The sequence below is a fragment of the Felis catus genome, chromosome A2 (genome assembly GCF_018350175.1).
Source record: "Felis catus isolate Fca126 chromosome A2, F.catus_Fca126_mat1.0, whole genome shotgun sequence".
NCBI lineage: Eukaryota > Metazoa > Chordata > Mammalia > Carnivora > Felidae > Felis > Felis catus.
Window position 1 is genome coordinate 141,849,131 of NC_058369.1, and position 13,916 is coordinate 141,863,046.

Sequence of the window (13,916 nt, forward strand, 5' to 3'; positions counted from 1 at the left end):
TCCTAGAAAATTATAGTAACAAAAACAAACTCAAAAGAAAAAAATGAGGATTTGCCAGTTCCTTACAGAAGATTACACGTTAGAACAAGAAACTGGCAAAAAAAAAACCAAAAAAAACAAAAAAAAAAAACAAAAAAAACCCACTAATAATACTTGGGTTGCTATGAAAATGAAAACTTCAAATACTGGTGATAGTAAAAACTGTAATAGATGCTACTCTGAGATATGCATGTTTCAGAAAGTTGCACACTGAGGAAATGTGTTGACTTTAGCCCTTCCCAGTACCCTAGTAATTACAGTACTGGGATAGAAAAGAATAAACCCAGAACGTGAAGGAAGAGAAGAGAGGAGTGACAGAGCAGGGGAGAAGGCAGCAACATGTTACAGGAAGATGGGAAAACAAATGGTTAGGGATAAAATAAACAGGGAGGCTGAAATCCAAAAGATAGTATAAAGTGGCTGGAATAAAGATAGAAGTCACTGGGATTAAGGGTGGAAGTGAAAAGTAGAGCCAAATCAAGGTTAATTAAAAGTTTACATACAGAACTGTTTCAGTAACCACTTGTCCTGACCTCTATTGCCCAGGAAAATGATTTCAGGTAGGGCGGCACTGTATTTAAACCTAGCACTTCCAGGAACACAGGCTGCTTTCCAAGGACATTTTTCACTGATTAACCAGAGGGTGCTAAGTCTTCCAACCTGGGTGTTATCACCCAGAATAAATCCTTCCATGTTATCACTTTAGGGGGCCTACAGCCTGATGGGCAGCCCTCTTTTCACCCACCCTAGAATGACACTGTCATTCAACATGCCCTATGCAAGTACTATTTGTCTCTATCAGATTTCCCATTCAAGGAGGAGATCAATTGGAAAAGCAATCTTGAAAAAGAACAATCTAAGACTGCATCACAATCTCAGATTTCAAGATAGACTACAAAGCTGTAGTAATCAAAACTGTATGGAAAAAACAAAGTACTTATACACAAAGCAAACAAGATGAATGTTTATAACCTAAAACAAGCCATACCTACATTTTAAAATGTAAAGCCAGGAAACAATTATGGTAAAATAAGTATCTGGCAAAAATAAAAAGGAAGGAAGGAAGGAAGGAAGGAAGGAAGGAAGGAAGGAAGGAAAAAAGGAAGGTAGGAAGGTAGGCAGGAAGGAGGGAAGGACAGACTAATGGGCCAAGGGAGGCAGAGGGAGAGAAAGAAGGGAGGGGCAGGGAATAGAAATGGGAGGGGAAAGGGAGGAGAGGGGGAAGAGAGAGTTAAGGAAGGAGGGAGAAAAAGAAACCTGATTCTGTGAAGAGGAGGAAATAATTCAGAGAACATTAAAAAAAAAAAAAAAAAAAAAACTTAAAAATAAAATCAGGAGTGCTGGCTGGTTGTTAAGCATCCCACTCTCGATTTTGGCTCAGATTACGGACTCACAGTTCCTGAGATGCAGCCTGGCCTTGGGCTCTGCACTGACAGCTCAGAGCCTGCTTGGGACTCTCCCCCTGGCCTCTCTCTCTCTCTCTCTCTCTCTGCCCCTCCACTGTTCATACTCTCTCTCTCTCTCTCAAAATAAACATTTTAAAAATAAATAAAATCAAAACCTTGATAAGCATCTTCAAAGAGCAAAAATTATTACATCTTCATTTCTTGACACACCAGCAGGATTCACTGGACCCAAATTTATATTCAGAATTTCCTTTTTTAGTACCTCTACTCATGAGGAGTGTTGTTTCACAGTTTGTTTTTTCTTAGCAGTCTTACAAAAAAATCAAAGACCAATTTTACTTATTTTTAATAGAATATAAACATTCTTGTTTGCAATTATCATATGGCCCTATTGTACCCTTTTTTTTTTTTTAATTTTTTTTTCAACGTTTATTTTATTTTTGGGAGAGAGAGAGACAGAGCATGAATGGGGGAGGGGCAGAGAGAGAGGGAGACACAGAATCGGAAACAGGCTCCAGGCTCTGAGCCATCAGCCCAGAGCCCGACGCGGGGCTCGAACTCACGGACCGCGAGATCGTGACCTGGCTGAAGTCGGATGCTTAACCGACTGCGCCACCCAGGCGCCCCTATTGTACCCTTTTATAAATCTAAGATGTATTAAGAGACCTTAGCTATATTTCTATATGTTGAAATATTTTGCTATTTCATTACTCTAGTAATTAGTTCATTATTCCTACCTATGCTAAATTGATTTTTTAAATGGAAAAATGAGGGCCCTGCTTAGAAGACAGACACAAGAGTGAAATGAAGCATCCCCAATGCATTGCACTGCTCAAGTATTGTAACACCTTTCAAGGAGACAAAGTTCAGAGACACTATCTGAAGTTTCTTCTTCTTTATATAAATGCTGTTAAGAATTAAGAACTGAACAGTTAAGTGTCCAACCTCTTTTCAGGTCTGATCTCATGAGTCTGAGCCCCACATGGGGCTCTGTGCTGACAGCTCAGAGCCTGGAGCCTATTTCAGACTCAGTGTCTCCCTCTCTCTCTGACCCTCCCCCACTTACTGAGAAATTTTTGCCAAGAGTCACCGGGAAGGAAATTGACAGAGCCAGTCCCTTCACCATAATTAGATGAATCAAAGGCTAAACGCAAAGACAGGAGCACTTTAGATCTCACTGCTAACAATGAATGTACTTAGAATAAAACACAAATGCTCCAAAGGTTTTAAATTTCATAAAATTCCATGACAGACAAAACATAGGGCAAAGAAATTACAAGTCCATCAAAATCCGATTCAGGTATGCACCATCAAACTTGACTTTTTTTTTTTTTTTTTTTACATTTTTTCTTGACAGCTTCTGCAAAATCACACATTGCAGATTCATATGTAATAAATGAGCAATCTCACACATCATATTTGTATTGGAGAACTATTTACTACTTATATTCATGATGTGATTTTAAGTTGTAGTAATCCTACAACATTCTTCTTGCTTTAAATGCTTCAAAACGAGCCACGTGTAAACTGGGGCTACAAAGCAAAAACAAAACTGCACATTTAGCAGGCGTAAGTAATAACAGCTGAATCTAAACGTTAGCTAAGATGAACTGACATAGTACCGGCCTTGCAGCACATACACAATATTGAGGAATAAATGAAAAAACCAAAATATTAATTTAAAAAAGGCTTAATCTAAACCTCAAAATATTGGAACCTGTCTCATTGTTTTACTTTTCCTAAGAAAATGTCAGCTTTCTAAAAAATGACTTGGTGGGCTACAAAGGACTCCACTCTGAGCCCTGAAAAACACTGCATAGGCCCATCGTCTATAGGGTCTAGCTTTTGCAGTGCCTTCCTGCAAATTAGAAAAAAGCCTCCCCTTTTCTCAAAAAGAAATACTACACAACCTGAAGAGCTTTCCAGAGGAATTTTACTGAGCCCAAGAGAGAAGCAGTCTTCACTGCACCTACACGTGCATCTGCATTCCAGTCTTTTCACATAAACCCGAAGAGGAACAGATATGCCACTCGCAATGTACACATTCCTTCTCCAGGCCTTTCCTCCCAGGCTCCCTAGAAATCAGGTTCAGAGTGAGGGTGGTTAGGGTGTCAGGTTTAGAGCTGGGGTGGGAACGGAGGCCGAGAGAGAAAACCTCAGGGGATGCCCAAAGAGCATCGCAACAGGTGTGTGTCTGCCAGGTGTGTAGGTGTTGCTTAGAGTTCTGAGTCCATAAATGAAATGGGGCCACATGCTGGTACAGATTTATGCAGAAGAGTGCTCCCCAGCTGCATCAGGACTTGACTGGGGGGGCCTGAAATCTCCACACCTGCATGTTTTCACGTTAAGTGGTTCCATGTGGATGAAAGTGGCATCTCCTTAAACGGAGCACACTGTGCACCACATATCTGAGCTATCATATGCTAAGTGCCTGTTCCTTACTCTTCTCTTTTTCAAGTTTGTTTATTTTGAGAGAGAGAGAGAGAGAGAGAGAGAGAGAGAGAGAGAGCGCACGTGCGCAAACAGGGGAGAGACAGAGAGAGAGAGACAGAAAAAGAGAGACATGGAGAGAATCCCAAGCAGGCTCCGTGTTGCCAGTGCTGAGCCGGATGCGGGGCTCGATCTCAAAGAAGCTCACGAATGGTGAGATCAAAAGTCGGACACTTAACCTACTGAGCCACCCAGGTGTCCCCCTTACTCTTTCCCTTGGCTTATATATTTTCCTTTTAAAGTATCATCTGTGACTTTTAGCAAGTTAAAGCCAAACAGACCCACCATGTGTTCATATTTTATTTTTCTTATTTTTTGAGAGAGAGCATACACACCCATGCACGTGCAGGGGAGGGGCAATGGGAGAGGGAGAGAGAATCTTAAACAGGCTCCACACCCAGCACGGAGCCCAATGCGGGGCTCAATCTCAGGACCTTGAGACAATGACCTGAGCTGAAATCCAGAGCTGGACACTTAACCAACCGAGCCACCCAAGCACACCCCTTTAATAAAATGTTATTAACAAAGAAAGAAAACAAAAATTGACATTCAAGAAAACAAAAGACATTAAAAAAAAATCTGTCCAATAATTTTCTCTCAATTGCAATAAAAACAACAATCTAAATGAAATATTAAGTAGCTTTCAAAAGGTTCTTTCAAATAGCACTTGATTTATGACATGACTAGAAACCAAGCTACCCATTTTAACAAATACTAACGAGGCAAACTGCTAAATGTTTTATTTTCCTGCTTCAAAGTGTCTTACCAAATAATCCATCAAAAATGATTGTATAATAAAAGTACTTATTTTCCCCATGCCTCATTTTTGGCTCATTCTCAAATGAAGGAAAAATAACTTGTGAAATTACAACTTACAACTTCATATTTTAATAATAAAGCTACAAAGCCAAAAGATAAGTGTTTTCTTGATAGCTAACACCAGCAGGAAAGATAGGAAGAGTAGAAAGAATTTTAATAAATCAGTATTCTTACCTTACCTACATAGTACATTTAGGTGCTAATATAAAAATAAATATAAATTCCTTAAAATGTTTTAACATAATAAAATATATATTTAAACCTTTGAGAAAGTCTTGACTTTAATGCTTTAGCAAGACTTCATATGTAAACCGTTGACTAAGTATTTACTTTAACTTCACGTAACCTGATACAAATCTGGAGAAGATAACAAATGATAAACTAGGTCCTATATTCTGCAATCTTGAGTAACTCACCTAATTTCATCAATATGATTAAGTGTAAACTGCCTTGAAGTTTTATAATAAGAGGAAGCTGGTAGTTTATCTAATCAAAGAAGCATACATGCATAAATTATACAATCCACAAAAAAAATTCCTCCATGAAAGTTATTTCATCTCCTTTACCAATTACAGTACTATTTATAAACCAATCAGTATTTCAGTAAGTTTCTATTTCTATAAAAGTTTATTACTGAAAACCCAACTAAAAATTATAAAAGGCAAATCGCTAAATCAACACAATATTATATGCTACAATCTTACTTGTTTTACAAGTTTATCTGTTTTACTATACAAAATATAATAGCACTCCCTTAATTATGCTGGTGTGAAGTTACATTAATTTTCCCTCATGTTTTAATCATATTGGTAAAGATAAGGAAAGACAGGAAAGAAAGCATAAACATGTTAGAGATACACATGCTTGTATGAGTACACATACAGATTAAATACGAATTAGGTAGGTACGTATGTAAGCTGATAGTCTGTGAGTTCCTAAGTGTCATTCTGGAATTACATCTGGAGGAGTTTTACATTTTACCCCACATATTGAGAAACCACAGTAGATGGTATACCTAGGTGTAAGGATTTATACTAAGACTAGCAATGGCCTCTATCTTCACAGCATTTGTATTTAAAATAAGAAAGGCACAACAATAATAATTTCTAAAATAACTATCAAAGTGTATTAATATTCAGCAATAAAAATACATGCTACGACTGACTACACATTTTGATACATGCTACGGCATGAATGAACCTCAAAATCATTATGTTAAGTGAAAGAAGCCAGAAGCAAAGACCACATGTTATATGAGTCTATCTATATGAAGTGTCCAGAAAGATAGTACAAAGAAAGCATATTAGTATGAATATTGTAGAGGTAAGCAACATACTCCTACAAGTCTTAAAAAATACTAAAATGATAAATGAAGAAACCAAAAACTAAGATTAACAAGAAGACTGTATTATTATATGAAAACTTAGAATGGAGATAAAGAATCTTACCAATCCAAACATCTCCAAAAAGTTCACGTGGAGATTGTAGCAAATACTCTGCCTAATGATTAAAAATTGGACAGCTGAACAGGCCTCCTCTTAATTAAGGAGAACCATCACACAGTCACATATTGGGAGAAGAAAATTTACCTGGAGTTCTGTTAGGCGTTGCTCCTCAGACCTCTATATACAAGTACACATATTATATGTGACTCACACATCACATTATTTAATACATGATTTTGAAACAACATGAAAGTTACCAGGAAAAAGTCAGACCATTACACACCACATACAAAACAAAATTCCGGGTAATATATGCAATATATCTGTTTTTAAAAATATTAAAGAATTTTAAGAGGCTGGGTGGCTCAGTCGGTTGAGCATCCACGAATCTTGATTTTACCTCAGGTCACTGTTCAGGGAATCAAGCCCCATGTTGGGCTCCATGCTCTCAGCGCAGAGCCTGCTTGGGATTCTCTCTCTCTCTCTCTCTCTCTCTCTCTCTCTCTCTCTCTCTCTCTCTCTCTCTCTCTCTCTCTCCCTCTCTCTCCCTCTCTCTCCCTCTCTCTCCCTCTCTCTCCCTCTCTCTCCCTCTCCCTCTCCTGCTTGTGCACATGCTCTCTCTCTCTCTCTCTCAAAATAAACTTTAATAAAAAAAACTAAAGAATTTTAAGAAAATACAGACTAATATTTTTCGAATCTTACAATGAATAAGCCTTTCCAAACAAAATCATGACTCCAAAAGTATGTTAAACATTTGTGTTTTGAAAACTATCAGCACCAGAACTAAAAAGCTGGAAAAAGCATCTAACACTTAGGACAAAAAAGAGATCAATACCACTAATATATGAGAAGCTTCCAGAAATTGCTGACAAAAGACAACCAAACTGAAAAAGAAAATATATTTTGATTATGTTAATCAATGAGGGTAAAGTGGAAGAAAAGTAGTACACTGAAAAAGATCTTAAAAATGCAGATAGAAATCAAAGCAATTTATAACTTGAAAGTAATATTTGTGACTTAAATATTACTAGAATCCACTTGACCTGATAAGTAATGTAGCAAAGCATTCCACTGATGGCCACTTAAAACATTTTATTTGTAATAATTCTGAATACATAATCTTTCAAAAACCTACCGCCAACTGTATTATAGTTTTATCATAAAAATAAAGTTGCTCATTACATACATAAAACAATCAGTTTTACCACATAAAGTTAAATACAAAAAAATACTTTCTAAATTTTGATCTAGAATATAAACAAAATGTATAAAACAGAAGTATTATAAGTCTTTAATAATGATCCCTGAAAAAGACTGCTACAGAGCATAAAATTATGCATCAACATACTGCAGATGTTCCATCTCTTAAAATTATTATTTAACTTCTTGAGCAGTTAGATTTTGAAATTGAAAGTTCACATTTTCATTATAAAAGTCTGACAACTTTTATTGCTATTCCAACACCTGCAATGCTGGCCTCTTCTTCCTCATCCATCAAAATCCAACTTATCCTCAAAAGTTCAGCTTAAATGCCGTATCTCTTAGTAGCCTTTCCCCTGTTGGCATCAATCTCTCCATTCTTGCTCCCAAAGCATTTTGTTTGTTTCCTTAGTTACAGCATACAACTGTGCCTTAGCGAATTGATTCAATTCAGGTCTTCCTCATCTCCCTCAGGAAAAACTCTCTGAGACTCTATCATTTTACCACTATGGACAACAACCAAGTCCAGTACAAGGCTACACAGGGCTGGCAAAGAACTTTTTAATTGAATGAATAAAAGAATGTAACTTAAGTTTTAAGAAAGAATGAAGAAACAGTACTGATTTTTATGATTAAAGCAATTCAAATCATAAACTAATGAAACATAAGGATAATTCTCTAAATAAGCAGGCTAATAATTTGAGGAAAAGGTCATAAAAGACAGAGTCAGTTCTAGGATATATATAGAAAGCCAGATAGAGGCCTCAAGCTTCATCATAGTCATTCCTGAATATAAGCAAGCAGGCAATACAAAGGTTCAGTGACATCTTTCTCCACCTTCATTGTCCGAGTGGAAACCTACTTCTTACTGGCATGGACAAAACAGCTGGAAATAGTTTTGAAGAGAGGAGTAGCTCACCTTTCCAAATCGTTAAAGAGGTTAAGTGATGACTAACCATGCCCTAGATGCCTTCCTGATCCCGAAAGTCGGATAGCCAAACACTTGAGAAGAGTCTTACCTCACTCAACTTGATGTTATTTTTTAGTTCTTAGGAAATGTAAAACCCCACGCCTGCCCAATCCACAACCTCCATCCTTTATAATAGGTAAATCCATTATTCAACTTTAACATATAAATTCAAAAGCATGGTGTGTTTTACAATGAAGATTCTATCTTACACCTCCAACAATAAAGTAGATGAATAAAAGTGGAATTTCATAAATTAAGGAAAGACTAAAAACAAAGTGAAATCATAAATAATTATAATCATTGTACTGTAATTATTATCTGTCTTAAACATTCCTCAAGGGTAGAAACAATGACTTATGTATGTTTGAATTTTCCATGTCTGATATGATACACAGCATATAGAAAGTACTTAAAGTTTACTGAATAAGGGAACAGATGAGTGAACCAAAAAGCTATTTATTTTAAAAGCCATACATTAAACCAAAAGCGTACGCTGTGGTCTTGATATCAGCTGAATATTCAAATAACATATGAACGTAACACAGATAAGGAGCTTGCAATCTGGGGTTCAATGAATGGGGGCGTGAACTTCCACATGGCATGTTTAAGTCTTGAGGCATGCATGTGCATCTTTGTAGGACAAGCTCTATAGCTGTCTTCGTTTGCACAAGGGTGCAGGACAGCAAAAGGGTTAAAACTCCCAAAGATGCATTATAAATTTAAAAACAAAAGGGGAGGGGTGCCTGGGTGGCTCAATCAGTTGAGCATCCAACTCTTGATTTCGGCTCAGATCATGAACTCACAGTTCATGAGTTTGAGCCCCACACAGAGCCTGCTTGACATTCTTTCTCCCTCTCTCTCTCCCCCTCCCCTGCTTGCACGTGCCCTCTCTCTCTCTCTCTATCTCTCTCAAAATAAACAAACATTTAAAAAAGTAAAAAAATAAAATAAAAAATATAATTCAACATACATGTAATTTTAAATTGTACTACATGCTTTAATCTCTCTTTGATGAATCAGCAGTGTTCTGGATATTATGTAACACCAATGAGTTATTGATTATTCAATAATTATTTTTTAACCATTTTCATGTAAAATATGAAGGAGTTTAACACTTTAAAAAAATTAAAAGACACTAACTACGTAATCATTTAACCTGCAACAATTATCACTCCCACCAAACAAAAACATTCAAATGATAATGCTACTTGATATAAGTGTATACATGGCGAGTCATTCATTCCTATAAGTGAAAATATTTTTACCCAGCCACGACTAGCATTCTAGCATTAGCTGGGATGTTTTACAGGAAAAGAGAAACTCCCAGGGCCCTATGTCGTAGCACTCTATCGCAAGAACTAAAAGAAGCAAAATAGATTAGGGGCTCTCAGAAGTGCAATGTTTTGGATACTCCTCTAAGAAATCGGATTCTATACTCAGTTATTGGCTAAAACAGGTATCCTTTCGTAAGATAATGAACAGCAAACGAAAGGTCTGCTTCTGGAAACACTGTAACATCTAAAGCTGTTTGAGGTTAATCAAACTGCTTTCCAAAAATGGAGGATTTTAATGGGAGGCAGGGTATGAAAAACAAGTAAGTTAGGGACATAAAGCATTCTTGAAGTAATAGGCTAGGGAGCTACAGGCAATGTGCCACATTATGTGGCACAAAAAGGCGGAGAGCTGCAGGGTCCCAAAATTTGAAAAAGAAAAAGACAAAAAAGGAGAGGTGGACAGCAAAAACATGATATAAGTATTTTGGTTATCCTCTCCCTTCCTCTGGACTCAAATACTAGAAAAGTAAGCACAAACAGGGTTCCCTTTACTTCTCCCATTTGCTCACAGAGCAAGCAGACATTATGTTATCAATAACAAGCAAGCAGGAGTCCCATACTATTAAGCCTGGAAGTGTTTTATGACCTGCATACATTTATAATATTTAGTAAGAACAGACAATGAGAACAGAGTAAATGTGTCTCACGTTTCAAAATAGCTGTATGCTATTTCTTAAAATCTGAGACAAAGCTAAAATTAAACTTCTTCATCGGTGTTACCTAAAAAAATATAATCAATGTTATCTGTTTAAGGCAAAAAAACGTACATACCTGTCTAGTCAGCTCTCTAAAGCAAAAGGAAATGTGAGGCTTTCAAAGACAACTGCTATAAAATTTCAAATTCCTAAGAAGGCAGCAATGACCTTGTCTGCCTACACAAATGAGGACATATTACATACCTCTGATGAGTCATTATTAAAATCAATTCCAATGATACAAAGATCTTTTAATATATATTGTTTCCATAATCTTTCAGAAATTCTCAGTTTTCATGATGAATGTGATCATAATTGAAGAAGAATGTAAGTATCTATTGTCCTTTTAGTAACAGGACTGACAGACTTCAGCAAGAATAAAAAGCTACAACTTGTTCAAGACTGAATATAAAGCTTGGGAAATGAAGTGTTTGCTACCAAAAAGAAGACAGCTGCATGCTACAGGTCGTATGTAATCATTATTACTACGGAGAGGAAGTTTTAAGTCAAGAAGTACAAACGCTAGAGTGCATCAAATGGCCTTTATGGCACTAAATTTAACATTTTTTAAAAGAAATTTTAATGAAAACTCTAGCAAACGATATATAACAGAATAAACTTCTTTCCATTTACCTAAATTTGAGTTACATAAGGTAATTTTCCTCCACAGAACTAGTTATGTACATCTGGATGTAGCATTTAAGATTGCAGCCCCATATTTGCAAAATAAAGTTGCTCTACATAATATAAAAAATGCGCAGCTGTGGATTGTTCAGGGCCATCTCAGTGGTAACACTAATGAAGTTGATCTTTTCCTCAACACAAAAAGTGCTATTTCGTCTGACTCCCTTTCTTGCAGTATGTTGAAGGATGAGTTCTATCAACAGAAATAAAAAGTGTAACTAAAGTTATATAAGATAGATCATTTAAAACTTTACCATCTTGCTAGTAGTAAAGACATTATCAATATACTTTAAAATATATTTTAGTTTCAATATGTTGTATTAAATTGATGAGATTCATTTTAATTTAGTATCTCAGAAGAAACAGAGAAACATATTATCATTGTAATAACAGATGGTTTATTACTACTCATGACTTTTTTATTTAGGGACTGGATCCAACTAAACATATCTGAGAGAGATATAAAATACATATGAATATATAATAAATATTATAGCTCCCCAAGGCTTTCATTATATACATATGATTTAACAACACTGTCGGAAGAAAACATGATTATGCTGTCTAATAACAGCTTAAAATTAATAGTCATCAATGTTATAAAAACAGCTATCATTTTGTTCTACATTATCATTTGCTATTTTAGAATATATTTGCTGATTAGCAAAAACTTTCAATGACAAGAATTAGCAACATAAAAAAAAAAAAGAATTAGCAACATATCAAGTGCAAAAAGTTTTAAAATTATACCTTCTACCAAGTCAGGTGGACCTTTATTTGCAGTAATATAGCTTATTCCTGAATTCAGCAGGCTAATTAGAGGCCACCAGAAAACACCCGCAATTGGAAGAGGATCATAGTCATCGCACCTTTATAAGCGAATTCCCAGAATGGGCATATATTAAGATTCAGGGGGGAACAAAACCTGAAGATGAGAAAAAATCACCAAGGTGGAAGTATGCAAGTCTATGTTGAACAGTATGATGGCGCGGGGAACACAGACTTTGGGAGAAAGTAAAGTCAAATGAAAATATTTAAGAAATAAATACTTAATAACTTCTCGCTCCAACCTTAATGTTTAATATTTCCCTTTCTGCTAAAACAGAAATCATCAGTTTTCTTTTTTTTTTTAATGTTTATTTATTTTTGAGAGAGAGAGAGAGAGAGAGAGAGAACGAACGCGAGCAGGGGAGGGGCAGAGAGACACAGAATCCAAAGCAGGCTCCAGGCCCTGAGCTGTCAGCACAGAGCCTGATGCGGGGCTCGAACCCATGAACCATGAGATCACGGCCTGAGGTGAAGTCGGACGCTTAACCGACTGAACCACCCAGGTGCCCCATCATCAGTTTCCAATAAAACATCCCTCTTCAGACTTATGTACCACTGATTTCAAACTTCTCTAGATTTAACAGTCTTCACACAGTCGTTTCCACACAAAGTCTTCACAGTCTACATTAACAAAATACTCTGACCACATGAAAATAAGAGGTTTCTCCCATCTCCCCACGAAAGAGTACACTTCAAGTTCACTCCACAATAATAAAATGTACATATGTGTAATTTAATAAAGTAGTTTGTAAATATGAACTCAACGAGAACATCTTTGTGTCTCCAAGCATGAGCCACAGGGGCGGGCATGCAGCAGATAAAGACAGGATTTCATCAACAACACCATTTTGCGTTTTTAACATCTCTAAAATACGGCTACATCTTACAATGGACAGTGAAGCATAACTCAACTGGCAGAGCTTTCTGAATGATACATAAATAATGATGCCTTTTACAAATGTTGTTTCAGATTAAATGGATTAATGACTGTTAAATTTAGTCAAATTGAATTAAACCAAGGTAAAGGTGTAATGGTGTGTTCACCATATTAACTCTCAGAAAACTGAAATCCATGTTTTTTTATTCTTTTCTATGTAATTCTGTTTAAAAGCTTGTATTACTATACAGAATTAATTAGCTTATTCCTCAATTATCTTTTTTTTTTTTTTAACCTTAATTATCTTCAAAAACCACCAAAGTACTATGTCTTTGGGGTGTTTAATTTTTTTTTTTACATTTAAAGTAATTATGGATAGGAAAGGTCTCATTACTGCCATTTTGGTAACTGTTCTCTGTCTTGTAGCACTTTTGTCCTCCTTTGTATTTCATTGATTTTTTTGTGTGTAGTGACATACTCTGATTTCTTTCTCATTTCCTTTTGCAGGTATTTTCTTTGTGGTGACCATGGAGTTTACATAAAACATCTTACAGTTACAACAACCTATCTTAAGCTGATAATACCACATACAAAAACTATACTTCTACTCCTCCTCACATACACTTTATGCTATAATTTGTATCTTTTTATATTGTGTATTCATTAAAATGCTTACAGGCAGTTTTTTTTTATACTTTTGTCTTTTTTAAATTCTATAACCAGAATTAGAAGTGATTTATATACCAGGGGTACAGTATTAAAATATTCTATATTTGTTTATATAGTTACCTTTCCTAGCCTATTTTATACTTTCATATGCTGTCATGTTGCAGGTTAGCATCTTTTTTTTTTTTAAGTTTTATTTATTTAAGTAATCTCCATACCCCACATGGGGCTCAAACTCACAACCCCAAGATCAAGAGCCACATGCTCTTCTAACTGAGCCAGTCAGACGCCCCTTAGCATCCTTTTCTTAACTTAGTCTTCGGAATCTTAAGACCATACTTATTTTACAAAGCAGCCAAGCCAAAACATATGCACCCATGTTGTGTGGCAATTATAAATCAGAACTGAGCTTCTAAGACTTAGGGTACTGAAGGAGCTATGTTTCTGAAACCAATAAAGTAGT

The 13,916-nt window shown here is 36.0% G+C and overlaps 1 protein-coding gene across 4 annotated transcripts in view; it reads right to left on the bottom strand.

The window, feature by feature from the left end:
- POT1 (protection of telomeres 1) overlaps window positions 1-13,916 on the bottom strand; it is an 80,820-nt gene that overhangs the window by 39,059 nt on the left and 27,845 nt on the right. The window lies entirely within an intron of this gene.